The 15,077-nt window shown below is 38.5% G+C and overlaps 1 protein-coding gene across 11 annotated transcripts in view; it reads right to left on the bottom strand.

Moving 5' to 3' along the window:
• BBX (BBX high mobility group box domain containing) overlaps positions 1-15,077 on the bottom strand; it is a 265,993-nt gene that overhangs the window by 160,632 nt on the left and 90,284 nt on the right. The gene's annotated exons all lie outside the window — the stretch shown is intronic.

Genomic DNA, 15,077 nt, shown 5'->3' with positions numbered 1-15,077 from the left:
TTTAATTCTTTTTCTGGCTTAAAGATTTGTTTACTTTTTAGTTTAAGAAGTGAGCACATGCTATCCTAGAAATAAAACACACTAATATATCCTATATAGAGAACTTCTTTTAGGAGCTCAAAAATAAATTTTTACCAATCTTCGGGTACCCCTGTCGATTAGTTCATTTCTATAATCAGTATATCATATATATGTCAGTATATTATACATATAATCTATCTATCCAAAAATGGACCATAACTACACCTTATTTTGATTACAATTCAGTACTGTAACAACTGCGATACAGTTATCTCTGGATAAGTCAGGAGGGAGAGGAAGGAGGCTGACTATGCTGTGTACGCGGTGGCCAAGAGGGGTTTTAAAACTCAGGGTAACAAAGAAATCTTGTTGGATTAACTGACTCGGAGAGAGAAGCCAGAGGTCAATTTCAAGGCTGAAGATGCTGCCTGAGACAGACTCCCTTTGAGTTCTCTGAGAGCCAACCTTAGAGACTCCAGATTTTATCTGGCTCTTACAAATGCCCACACGAGTAGCTTCAGAACAGTTTCAGCATAAGCTGCTCTGCATTTCAGTTACAAATACTTCACAAGGTGCTGCGATTTGCTGGAAATGGGTGTCTGTGTGCTGTGTCAGAAGGACGGGGGTCACAGGGGTAGGGCGAGCAGAGGGAAACGCCTCAGGCGTGAACACAACCCTGCAGAATGGCGACTGGAGTGTGCACACCCAACAGCGCCAGGCCGGATTTCGCCTCAGCCCACCGAGGCCTGTGTTCTCGGAGTCCCACTTTTGGCTTCCTCTCAACCCTCATTCTCGTCCTTAGCTCTCGCTGCCTCGTTAAGAATCTGTTCCCTTCCCCTTTCCAAGGCCCGTTTCCCACCTGTGACACTGCCTCCCCCAGAGGACGCATACCTAGCAGGACCAATCAGGCACAGCTCAGGATTCCCTCTGAGAAACTTCATGGCAGGTGGGAGAACTATTTATTAATACCTATTATTTACTTCTTACCACAAATTGGGTATCTGACTTGGCATGTGAAAAACCTATCTTAAAGATGGGGCCTAAGCAACCACAGAAAGATCCCAAAGCAACTGGCTTTCTGGCACAGCTTACACACTGCCCCTTGGGGTGCTATGTTTTGAAAAGCCTATTATACTAAAAAAGGTGAGGTGCCACTTCTTACAATGAGACAGACTCCCAATTAGTGTTAATGTACAGTATAACATTCAAAGGCACATCATGGTAACATCCCCTTCTAGGCCAACACTGTGCGTTTTGCACCCTGATGTCATTACTACCCGGTCAGTGCAGAAGGGACTCCAAGGCAACCATGTTGCCCACTTATATGGAAGAATATTTAATCCCCATGAATGACTGCTTTTCTGATGTTTTCATCAATTCTCTGGGTAATAGATTAAGCTTTAACTAACTCATTTTCATACATAACCTTAATTCAATCAAGCTCAATAAAAGTCATTCTGGACTGCAATTATTTGCTAAGGAACAATTACATTCAAATGAAAAAAAATTTGTGAGGCATGATACAATGCGGGGTACAGATGCCTCTCCATTTATGGCACCAGAAACAACAACAAAAATAGCCAAACAGCTAGAAAAGGAAATACATTTTTCCTCATCCTCCTGAAAATAGAATACTCATGGTTTTACACCTGAAGAAAACAAAATGGAGAACCCAAGAAAGCACATTTGAAAATTATTATTTTCAATGTTTGCGCTTTGAAAGAGACTGTACTTCTAAGCTGAGAGTCAGCATGACCTCTGAAAGCCAAAACAAGTCCAGGTCACAAATAACAGTCTTAATACCCACTCTTGTGCTAAATCTTCACTGGCTTCCTCCATTTTCCCAGCAACATGTAGTCCAATCCTCATACTTTACAATGCAAATTTCTTTTTTTTTTTTTTAAAGATTTTATTTATTTATTTAACAGAGATAGAGACAGCCAGCGAGAGAGGGAACACAAGCAGGGGGAGTGGAAGAGGAAAAAGCAGGCTCATAGCGGAGGAGCCTGATGTGGGGCTCGATCCCATAATGCCGGGATCACGCCCTGAGCCGAAGGCAGCCGCTTAACCGCTGTGCCACCCAGGCGCCCCTACAATGAAATTTTCTTAAAAGATTTTTCCTGTCTTAAAACTACTTTTTTACATGAGTACAATTTTTATATTTTCCTCAACTCACTCTTTATTATATACTACATGCTTACAAATAAAACTTAAATACAAACTCTAAGCTCTTACTTCTATGGGATATAGCATGTGTGTAGTCTAAAAAATTCTCATTGATGTAACGAAAGCCTTCCCTGTCCTGTGTGTGCCTAAGGTCTCCCACCCACCTCACTATACTGTATATCCCTTTAATCTCCTCAATACTGGCAGCAGGGACATTATTCAATAGTACAGTCATGAAAAGGCATACCAGCTGTTTTGCAATTTTGGCCAATGAATTCCACATCTCAGGTCACTGTGGTCCACACCACAGGCCAAAGGATGCTTTTCCTAGAAAAAATAAGCTGATAGTCTGGCTTCGAGTTAAATTACTTCCTGAAATAAAATTTCTTCAAATGAACAAAGATAACTGCAAGAGATATATACTTATACAGACACATGCATACACATACACGTATACACATACACACACACATATATGCTTTTAAACAAGTGCTGTCTTTATTCATACATTATACTGCCAACACTTTTGTTAAAATCTTTATACTTGAAGCTTCAACCACAGCTATTTCACAGGCATTCTGGCCAGGCACCAATCTTTAACAGATATTACAAGTGTCAGCTACACTGAAAATGCAAATCTCTTAAAAGAAAATGCAAATCCAAAGTACCTCTTCGTCACCTTCCCACCCTGGCCCTTCCATTTCCTCAGGACCCAGAGCCTTTCTGTTAAGACATCTTAAACACAGTAATAAAGACAAAATAAGAGTTCTCTAGATATCTAACAGTAAACCAAAGTAACTACTAAGTCATTACAGATTTGTCCATCTGTTTGGACTTCCCAGTAAGCTGTTAGAAAACACTGGCAGGCAGAAAGCAAAACTTCTAGCAATCATTGTTAAACATGGGCCTCTTACGATAGCAACATGAAAGACTTGGAAATCCTCTCCCTTTTAGCACTCAATACTGATCAATTACAAAATGATGCTTTAAAAACTATTTACCACCTATCTATAGGCCAACAGCACAGAGATGCAAATGACAGAACCTTTTACAGCTTGAGAAGTTATTACTGACCACCCTGAATTAACACTGCAAAAGGTAGTATAAGAGTTGCTGTTTTTTAGAAGCTGATGATCTAGTTGGGTGATCACACTCACCCCTGTCTTACACACACATGCATACACACTAATGGAAACGTATGTTGAAATGGTAAGTCAAGAATTCAAAAAAGTTAGGATGCACAAGGGAATCTTTTTGCAGAAGATAAATAAAGCTGGAACCTGAAGACCCGTGGAGAGAGGAGATGGAGAGGAGTGTTACAGGCACACGGGAAGCAGAGCCTGCTGAAGTGCTGGGTTCACATCAGAAAGTGGAACATGAAATGTGGGCAGATGAGAAAGTACCACAATTTGCGCATTTTTTTCTCTCCATCGTCTCAGAGAACGGAGTACAGTTAGCAGCGTGGTGTTCTGCAAAGCACACTGACCTCAGGGCCAATCCCTGCATCCACCATTTACTCCCCTGCAATTGTGGGCCAATCCCTGGGCTCTCTCCGAGTCTCCATTCCTCACCTGCAAAATGGAGATAATAATCCCCCCACCTCTAAATTTAGGTTGCCTTCAATTATTGTAAGATATAAATACTAAGGGCTTGACATATAGTACATGCTCAATAAATATGAGTAATCTCACTAGAGTTAAAACTAAATGATAGAAAGGCATTTAATAGAGTTACACTGTGAAAGCACTGAAATTTGCCTTGAATATTCTCAGCATTTGGATGCTAAGTGAATTGCTAGTTTTTCCAGTGCGGTTTCACTGTAGATTTTGTTTTAATTTAGGTGGTTTTAACATATGTTTAACTCTGGCAGTCTGAGCAGCCACTTTTTACTCCTACCAATTTCGAGGTACATTAGCTGATTTGATAATATGGATATTTTATTATAATGCTCATTTGCCATAAGACTGTTGTTTCAGGGACCATGGTGGAACCATGAATTTCTGCAGTTTCCATAAGTAGAGGTGGAAAATGAGTAGGCATTAGTCCCGTCAGCTGGCTTGGCAGGGAAGCACTGAATGCCTCTTTTATACTCTTGTGAACTACATAAATGTGCCTTTGACCTTCTCAGGCAGGGGAAATTGCACATTTAAGGCAGAAGGAGTTTCACTTCCAGGTAGAGTATAAAAACATGCTTGCCAGCAGCTACATCAGGAATACCAACAGGGAACCCCCAGGTACGTTGAGAAGATTCATTAGCTCTATCAAGCCACTGAGCACAGAGCTGAAAAATATAAGGTTAGGATAATCCCGGCCATGTGGGATAACGTGCCTATACTTTACATGGGTTAGACCAAATAAAGCCTGGCCTACACACTTTAGGAATTAGCCTGAACCTTCAGGGAGGTGTTCTGTGAATAAAACCCACTGTCCTTGTCCTTTGAGTTAAGAAAGGGTTCCTTTAACCTGCTTTCACTTCAGCAGTAATTCACAATATATAGAAAATCACATTTACTTAAACAATGTAGTCCAAAGTCATTCAATTAAAAAAAGGAAGTCAATCATCTGCAATTTACATTAATTTTAAGTGGAAAATATCCTGTTTTGAGAGGTAAAGTTCACTGGTCTTTCCTTTTTTTTCAACCTGAATTAATTAATTAAATTGCACAATTTAAAGAAATATAAGACTATAACAAAATTGTGTGATGTTATTAAAATGCACATTTCTGGGATGCCTGGGTGGCTCAGTCAGTTAAGCATCTGCCTTCAGCTCAGGTCATGATCCCAGGGTCCTGGAATCGAGTCCCACGTCAGGCTCCTTGCTCAGAGGGGAGCCTGCTTCTGCCTCTGCCTGACAATCCCCCTGCTTGTGTGCGCTCTCTTCTCTCTCACTCTCCCTGACAAATAAATAAATAAAACCTTTAAAAATTTAAAAAATAAAAAATAAATAAAACGCACATTTCTATTGAAATTTACATTGTGTTACTTTAAAAAAAAAAAAACTGTACTATTCAAGAAAGAGTCCCTGTCCCTTTCAAGTGCCTTAATGTGTATCTAGCAAATAGCTTAGGTACAGAAAGACTCTGGTCCAGATATGTTAATTGCAAGAATATTCCTGATATGAAGACACAAAGGAACTGCTCAAAAGTGATCCACAGTAAGTGTGAATACACTCTATTTGAAGTTATTTATCCACAAAGCAGTTGTTCCTGGGACAAATAATACTGTATAGTCATTACTTTAAATCAGAAAGATCTAAGAAACTTTCCTTAGAGGGAAACCGTGAAGTCGAATCACAACATTTCCACAGCTGAAACCAAGACAAACCCAAAAAGGTTAAATGACTGGATAAAAGGCATTCAGCTGGTTTGTGACCAATAAGTACCCCAGGTCTCCACAGTGCTTTTCCCATTCCTCCACTCTGCTAATCCTGCAGGATGTGATGTTATTCCCTAGTAGAGATTCCAATAAGTCATGGAATCACAGAACGCTGGAGGCATATGAGAGCTGGAGTCCACCACATTCAACCCTCTGGACCACAGCAAGCTAGAGTCAGAGCAAAGCCAGAACCCAGGGCTCCCATTTGCCATCAAAAGAACAGCAGGATGCTCCAGACCAGGTTATGTTAGATCCTTATTCTCCCTGTGGTCCTCAGAGCAGCAATGTTTACCTGGAAAAGGATCATAAAATAGGGCCTAACTTTCCACTCTCAAGGTTAGAGGATCAGAGAATGCTTCTTGGCTCTACAACACTTTCCCCTTCCTAGTCTGAAGGCGGAGAATGACATTTTTTAGTTGTAGAAAAGAGCATGCAAAATATTTCTTTGTGTTTCTAAATATTCTTATTAATACCTTGGAGTAAAAATGTTAAAGTTGGTTTAAATGTGCGGAGGAAGGCCGTCTATGGGAACTCTGTACTTCCCACTCAGTTTTGCGGCGAACCTAAAACTGCCCTAAAAAAAATAGAGTTCGTTAAACTTTCAAAAATGCGAATGTCATTGTACTTCATTTTAACAATATTAAAATTAAATACTGACTATAGGGTGCCAGGATGGCTCAGTCGGTTAAGCATCCGACTCTTGATTTTGGCTCAGGTCATGATCTCAGGGTGCTGAGATCGAGCTCCGCCTCGGGCTCCGTGCTCAGCGGGGAGTCTGCTTCTCTCCTTCTCCCTCTGCCCTTCTCCTCTGGCTTCCTCTTTTTCTCTCTCAAATAAATAAATACAATCTTAAAAAAAATAAATATTGACTAAAAATGACAAGGCAACGACAGTTAAAAATATATAAACAGTAATTCTCCTTTAAATATGCTCACTCCCACCAGAAACACCTAGTACCAATTAAAATTATGCTTTCTGTTAAAACTAAGCACATGCCCTACACCGACCTCTGTCCAGTACAAATGTTCCACTGGTCACTAAGCCACAATAAATGCCTCTGCATTAACTGCTACTGCTCCTATGGCAGTCAATATTTAAAGTAATATAAAATATTTGGTTCAAATTATACCAATTCAAAAAAAAATCAAAGAAAATATTCTCCAAGTATTCCCATTGGTAGGCATCCTTTGTCATGAACTCCAGTACAGCAGCCCTTCATAGCTTCACACATTCTACAACCCCAGGGCCTACCAATTACATGCAATACAAGGTGCATAGTGAACAGCGTTATCCTGAAGCAGCCCTAGACACATCGGTAGTAGCCATGGTTCACAAAACTGCTAGTAAGTATTTTGAAATTTTAACTTTTTTATAATTAACAAAATCAGATTTTGTAACTTTTCAAGCTAAAAAGGAAACTCAGTGTTGAAGCATTTTTTAAATGAGAAAATAATCAGCCACAAAAGTGCATTTTTCTATACTGGCTTTTCTTAAGTAGATTACAATAGACTTCAATGTATTTGCCCACCCAGTATACACGTATCTCCCATTTTCTGGTAAAAGCACTCTGATTTTTGGGAAAATAGTCCTCTTTGCTCACAGACGGTGTACCTTGTGTGGGACCGATCTACACACCCAGGCCCATGAATCTCAGTTTATCCCACCTACTCGGACACTGTGATTGGGTGAGAAAATGGGTACGAAACCTGAACAGGACCACAATACATAAAATAACAGATGTGTTACACTCTTACTAGCAAGGGAAGTGAAAGGAGAAAAGAAAGCAGAATTATTTCAAATAAGAGTAAAAGAACATTAAAGTAGGGGACTATATACTTGTCTCCTGAAAAGAAATGAAAGGGAGCACTGATTTATTCTACTTTATTTCAAATCCTAATTTCAACAGATTAATTCCAATTTTTTGGCACATTATGATATTCAATAGATAGAGATGTTTAAATTTTCAGTCTGTACTCCTGCAACACCAATTTCTCTTCCAATTTAGATTTCCTATAAAGATTCAGGTTTCAACAAAAACACTGGAAAACTGGCTAATGTTAATCTGACATCTAAAACCAATTCTAAGGGCATTTCCAATGTCTTGAAATTTGTTAAGTGTGATGTCTTGAAATTTGTTAAGTGTGCTTTATACTTAAGTACACAGTGGCACACAATTCATTTCCCATGCCTGAAGTTATATATTTTTTTAGATTTAGGAGGAGGGGGAAAACATAACATGGAATAGTTGGGAATACAGTGTTTTGCTTTGTGATAGTTACCATGCCTAGTTCTGAGAAAAAAAAATAACCGATTTTTGAAGAATTAAAATATGACACCAAAACTATTCTGAATACAACTCTTTAAAGAGAATCTTCTTTATAACTTGACTTATTACTTTTATAGATCGTCATAGTCAATAAAGAACCAAAGAGCTGGGTATCATACAATATACTGGAAATTATTTCCATCACAAAATCTCTCATATCAGCTTATTTGACCCAGGCCTCTTTCATAAAAGTTGAACATAAACATGTGATGTGTTCATCTATGAACATAAACACACAACCGAAGATCTCAATTTCAAAGTACTGAGCTCTATGGGTACTCAGATTCCAGAGAGTTTGCTACAACTTAAAAAGCAACAACACAGGTACTTCGGAGGTGAGATAGATACAAGGAAAGCAAAATCATTTAAATGTAAATTTCTAAACATTAGCTATATCAAGAATGCTTTATATTTTTCAGAAATGTCAAAAACCTGATTCAACAACATAGTTAAAACTCAACTTCAATTTGAATTGAAAAACTCAAGTCTACTTTGGGGGTGAACAGTAACAGGAATAATAGCAATACATTGTGGATTCTGATCTGGCACATAGTTCATAGTCTTCAATGAATCTAGTTCGGCATCAAGAGTTTTGTATAATGAAGTTTTGGAAAACTTCAAGATATAGCCTAAAACACAGACCTGAATAGATTTGAAATTTTATAATTTATAGTAAAACCTGCAACAAAGTTCAACATTGCTGCTAACAAGGTAATTTTAATTAACTAGTTTCCTTTTATCCCATATTCCACTCCCATTCCCCTTCCTCCCTCCAAAGCAACTATTTTAATGAGCTTATGGAGTTATTTTGAATGTGTGCTATTTTTACACAGAACTGAGAAGGGAACATCAGATAAACAGAGGCAAAGGAGAGGACAGACACTATTAAAAGGGAACTCTCATTTGAAGTTCCAATATGTCCAATATGAGAACTCAAATAACACTTCTACTTATTTTCTGAGCTATATTTCTTTCTCAGAGCAAAACAAGGGTTGAAGATTCAACTCTTTGCCCATCCTACCTTCACCACCACCTTGAACTGGGGGTCACTTAAGTCTTGGTAAAGAGGATGGTGGGAATTAGGGCAGGAAGAGAGATGGAAATGGTAAGGCTAAGGTAAACTTGGTAATACCAACATACCATATAACACATGCTTCAGGAAGACTACAAGGCAGCTGTAACCGTCTAATTCATTGTAAGGTTCCAACAAACACCAGCTTCTGTCCCATGAACGTTCAACTACCCGTCAAAGAGTCTCAACAAACACCAAGAACTGTTTGCTTATGTGTGACATGAATGTTTAAAATTAGAAAAAGGAAAGAACTATAGAATTGATCCTAAGCAAAATTAAAGCTGAAGTCTGGTGTCTTCCAACTTTCTCCACAATCTCCTCTCCCCCAAAGACTCTTCACCTTACCACAGGGATCAGCGAGTTTCACTCTACCATCCTCCACCTCAAAACCTGCTCTTACATGAATGACTGAGAATATTGACAATATTAACTGAGGAGTAAAATTTGCATGCTAACAGCCATCATTAAGTTTAAGTAAAAATTTCTCTAAATGCGTAGTAATAAAAGTAGGTAGGTAACATGAAAGCACGTCCACAGATTTATAAGTAAGCACTACCATCCATGTTTGTATCACTGAAAAATAACACCTGTAGTCTAAACTTAGTAGCCTTGATTGTAACAAATAAAAGTCTGAAAGTAGAGAATAGGGGATGCTTACCTTAACTGGAAAGCATGTAAAATGACATATTGCAATATAAGTCAGCAGTGTGAAGTTCTCAAAAAGAAATTGGACTTAGAAGAACTACACCATTCAGTAAGAAAGGACAAGAGTCCACTCTGCCCAGTGTTGTCTGTATCAGGTGAGGACAGAAAGACCTCAAAGTGCCTTTGGACCAGATCACTGCCAGGTTATGGACAGGGGCTGAGCACCCTGTTGGGGGCAGAATGGCTGAAGGAAATGAAAATGTTACTCTGGAAAAGAAGAAGTGCTGTTTTCATATCCTTTTGGGGTCTCATAAGGAAAGGCATCAGATATAATTTTATAGGGTAGTTTCAGAGTTTAGAACTGTAATCAATTAACAGATGTTTCTAGGAGGCAGTTTGGGGTATTCAATATGAGAAAACACTTTCTGTCAGATCTGTCCAAAAATGAAGTGAGTTCCTCTTGGATATTTTCCCATCAATGGATATGTTCAAGCAGAAACTTTAGTAGGAGATATTGCATGGGGATTCACACAGGGCACTGAGCGCTGATCTCTATGCCTTAGCCTAAGATCCAAGCATCCCAAGCTTCTCTAGGTTTCTAAAATCAAAGCAAATGAGAGCTGGAAGCCATGAGGCTTGAAATCCATTATGTCCAACAGTCATGGTGCCCAGCAACCAGAGCTCTATCCCCTTGTTCCAACTGCCGAATGTGCTAGAGCAATAATATAACAATGGAAAGTTTAGTTATTTGCACCATAAATCACAATGAATGCCAGTAATAGTCAAACTGTTTAAACAACTAAAAATAGATCACATGCTAGTTTCTAATTAAAACACTCTTCATATAATCAAAGATTTAATATTAATGCAATATAATTATAACCTGTTAAGTTATATGTTCATATTGTTACAATGAATTAAAACTGATTACTATAAGAAATTCAAAGTAAATGGAATTATTATATCTATTTATAGAACTGTTCTTTGGAACCCAAAACACTTCATGGACATTCAAATCTATAAAAAATTATTATAGTAACTGGTAATAACAAGTTTTTCCCCCATTTTTATATATTAAGAAGACAGAGCCACCAATAGCTACAGAGTTATACTCATCAACTTCACAAATAAGAAAAAAAACATTCCCAGAGTAAAAATTATCAGATGGGTAAATCATTCAACCACACGGCTTCTCTATGTGCATTTTTTAATCATTATTTTATTAACATCCCAAAAGACTAGGCTACTAATTTAAGAGAGCTAAGAATCTGTCAGATATTCACGTCTGACTAGGGATCTTATTTTCTAATTTGTATCTTACAGATTTAGGTCCACATTTTTATTTCATTACCTTAGGAAATTTGCTTTTCAGCGTATTTTTAGCTGAACTTGCAGGGTGGAGAAGGCACTCTGGGACTGAAGATCATGAGGTTAATATTTTGGTAGGATTAACAAACCTTATAATTGACTTCCTCAGGGAGTTTGCCATTGTTCCCTGCCAGAGGACATTCCCTTTCAGTTAAAATTCCACTGTACAGATAACTACTCTGGTACCTGCCCGATGAGCTCCTTTTGTAACCGAACATTTCTACTGTGTGTGAACCCTTCTCTGAAGGTTATCCCAAACATCTAACATAAGAGCAAAACACAAACTCCTACAACCTTAACTTTTCAAATTTTATTTCCTCAGTAAAAACAAATTTTAAATAAAGTAGAGGCAGATATACCTAGGCACTTCCAAAAAGTGAAAAGGACTAATCGACAAGTAAAAACAAGCATTTCTAAGACTCCATGAAAGGTTCCAGCTAGGATCTGTAATAGGGATACATTAGCCAGCTCTTCACTGCCAGCGCTAATGGAAGGCAACTAGACTAAGGAATCTGAAAACCATTTTCAGGGCACCTGGGTGGCTCAGTTGTTAAGTGTCTGCCTTCAGCTCAGGTCATGATCCCAGGGTCCTGGGATCGAGCCCCACATCAGGGCTCCCTGCTCAGAGGGAAGTCTGCTTCTCCCTCTCACACTCCCCTTGCTTGTGTTCCCTCTCTCTCTCTCTCTCTCTCTGTCAAATAAATAAACAAACAAACAAACAAACAAAATCTTAAAAAAACAAACATTTTCAATTCAGTTTGGACTTGAGCAAAGGATCTCTTCCCATAAATGAATTTTTCTTAAAATGATAGGATATATGCAAGCATAACTTGAAAAGTTTTTACATGCATAAAATTTTAAATAACTACTATTGATATTTATTATGGTTAAAAGTAAGTTTTATAATTTATAGGTACGCATCAGATAGGTAGCAACTGGTGAGAAGGAAAAGGGTCTTTGGCAGCTAAGGAAAAATGATCTGGGATTGAAATGTCACCAGGTTGCTATGGATCATGCACAAGTATCAAGAAGAAATGCAAGCACTGGTAATATATATATGCAAGAGACCCCTACTTACAAAAAGGCCAATGTATTTAAAAAACAAAACAGAATGCCCAAACTTGCCTTAAGTTATTTTATAGCTTTTCCTTTCTAGTTTTTTCTTTTTTTTAAAAGCTAATTCTAAGCCAGGAGAATGGTTTTAGCCCAAACATGGGAGAATAAAATTTATACTATGTATCAAGCACAATGCTTGCTTAATATCTAGATACAATAAGCCAGGAGATTTATTTGAAACTAGATTTTTTCCCCTAACACTTAACTTTCTCCCACTGCACAGAAATTCTATGGTGACTATCTCATTCTTTCTTTTCATCTAAATATCTTCCCTATTTTCATCCAAGTGGTTTAACTATCAGCACTGCCTGCCTGGGGCAATGTGAGGTATATGTGGATTAGGCAACAGTCAGATGTGCTGAGTGAAATGGGGATGAGCCCAAAACTGAGCCCAAGGGCTTAGAGGCCTGAGCAGTGACAAGGTGGTAATACCCGACTATCATGGAAAGCTGAGTGTCCGGGTAGTTATGAGTGAGAAGGTAGCTAAACACTTTGTTCTAGTTGGCACAGATCCAGTTTGTGCTCTTTTCTTTTACATGAGTGTTGCATGGAATAAACCAGGAAACAGTTGAGCAGACAGCAGGATTTGTGAATCATCCAAATAGTCACAGGTTAAATGTATGGTCTGGATGAGAAAGGTCATCTGAGAACAAGGAGAACAGGAGCTCCAGGACTGAAAAATCAGGGCACCCTCACAGCCTGATCTGATCTCTCAACAGTTCCTTCAGCTCAGCACTATGAGAAGAAGAATAAGGAAAGAAGGCTGCGAGATTATTACCCTGACCCATGATTGTCCCTGTGGAGTATTTTCAGGAGTTGGTGTGACTGGCTGTCAGGACCTGCTAATCCTGAAGTTTCCCACTCCCTATGCAGGAGGCTACAGCCTGCCTATAGTATATTCTGTTCTTCCACAACTTTTCCTTACATTTACAATCCCCCATTATTTCAAAAGATTTCTACACACCGAAGCATATTTCACTCACTGAATTATGTTCCCTTAGCCGGATCTTTTTTTTTTTTTTTTAAATAATCTCTACCCACAGCATGGGGCTCTAACTCACAACCTAGAGATCAAGAGTTGCATGCTCTATGGACTGGACCAAGCCAGACATCCCTCTCCTATTTTCTATTAGAACTGGATGAAAAGTGAAAGATACACTGACTGCTTTGGTAGGTGACAGAAATGAGAAACTCATCAGGACGGGGCCAACCCTATCTGAAAATCCAACATCGCTTTCCTGGCTCCTCACCCCAGAAATGTAAGCAGTTCAGTTCAAAATAATTTAGGCAATGTCAGCAACCAAAGTAATACCAGGTTTGCTTTTTCCATCAGGGTTGGGGTCATGGGGAAAGNGTACATTCACATACAAAGTGTAGCTGTATTTACTCTAAGACATTTGTTTAATCAGAACTTGTAGGGCCTCAAAAAGTTTTCACAATGCAGCTTCCTTTCAAATCAACCACTTTCAAACCAGACAACAAAACACAAATAACGTAACTTTTAAAAATGTAGATGCACAGCCACTTCCTACCCTAAACCACTTAAATGAGAATACTCTGTAGTGTTGATGTCAAGGATCCATAATACTAAATGCTTCCCGGGTGATTCCAAGGTGCAGCCAGGTATGAGAACAACTGTGGAGATATGGACCGAATGACTGATATATATATATGTGTGTGTGTATATATATATATATATATACACATACACACACACACACACATTTTTTAAAATATTTTAATTTTTTAAGTAATCTCTACACCCATCGTGGGGGTCAAACTTACAACCCCGAGATCAAGAGTCACATGCTCTACTGACTGAGCCAGCCAGGTACTCCTAAAGTTTTTATGACTGAGTGATATAAATTAAGCATTAAAAACAGAGAGCACATGTGAGCTCAAGTGGTTAAAGCACTGGGCTAAAATGGTCACAGGTAATAATGAATCAGACCAGTTAGACTCATTCTCTTTTATACCAAGACTGCACCTCTACCACAACAGGCATCTTACCAGTTTATTCCATATATATGAATGGATCTGTGTGAAAAAGGCATTGGAAGAAAGTTTCTCAACACAAGCAATAAGAGCTGTTTTCAAATTCACGAGGAAGCAATAAGGGCATACTGTGGTGTGTGTCCATCATGCTCTATTCCATGTCCTCTCCCATATCTTTCAGCTTAAAAACACATTTTGCAACACAGCTATTGTTAAGGATACATTCTGTGGCTAAAGAGTAGAAGGGCAGAATTTCTCTACATGCCCAGTAGGCTACAATCAGATATATGCTCTGATTACTATTTAAATAGATAAAATACATTAGACGCTAAGCAGTATGTTTGTAGGAAAAAAAATGTACTTCACGCCCCAAAGTTAGTAATGCTGGTTACTGTCTTTAACATTCTAATGAGCAGTGTGAATGGGTGGTGGGCAGGACAGGTGGAAGTGGTGGGAGAGAGGTATTACCCTCTTTGAAACTGCCTCATTTGACAGTTTAACAATTTGTCACTTGGTAATTAATAAATTTTATTTTTTTAAACATCATTCCATAATGCTGCTCACTGTCCTGTGCATAATTAGTACTAATCTGGGGAGTATGACCCTTCATGATTTTTTGGTATCTTTGTCCCTATATTAATGGTTGGTCCTTAGATGTAGAAATCAGTAGGGATTTATATATTCGTAGATCCTGTTCAGTTTGCAAATGAACAGGTATAAAAATTGTTTGTTTCTGTTTCATTTTGGTTTTGGTTAGTTTCCTCCTTATTAGCAGTTAATTTGTAATACAGCTTCCTTCGTGAAGAGGAGGTACTAAGGGACAGGGCTACTGACTAACTGGGGAATTTCACTACTTAGATCATCCAAAACACACAACCTCAGCTCCGCAGGCTCAGGACAAAGAGACCCACATCTTATCAGGCGAAAAAGTGCTGAACTATTCCAGAAATTGCAGGCTTCCCTGAGTTCAGATCAAACATTTAAAAAGTAAAC

The sequence above is a fragment of the Ursus maritimus genome, unplaced genomic scaffold, assembly GCF_017311325.1.
Source record: "Ursus maritimus isolate PB19 unplaced genomic scaffold, ASM1731132v1 scaffold_4, whole genome shotgun sequence".
Lineage (NCBI taxonomy): Eukaryota > Metazoa > Chordata > Mammalia > Carnivora > Ursidae > Ursus > Ursus maritimus.
Note: the sequence above shows the minus strand (reverse complement) of the source record. Positions and strands in the feature narration are given on the sequence as shown.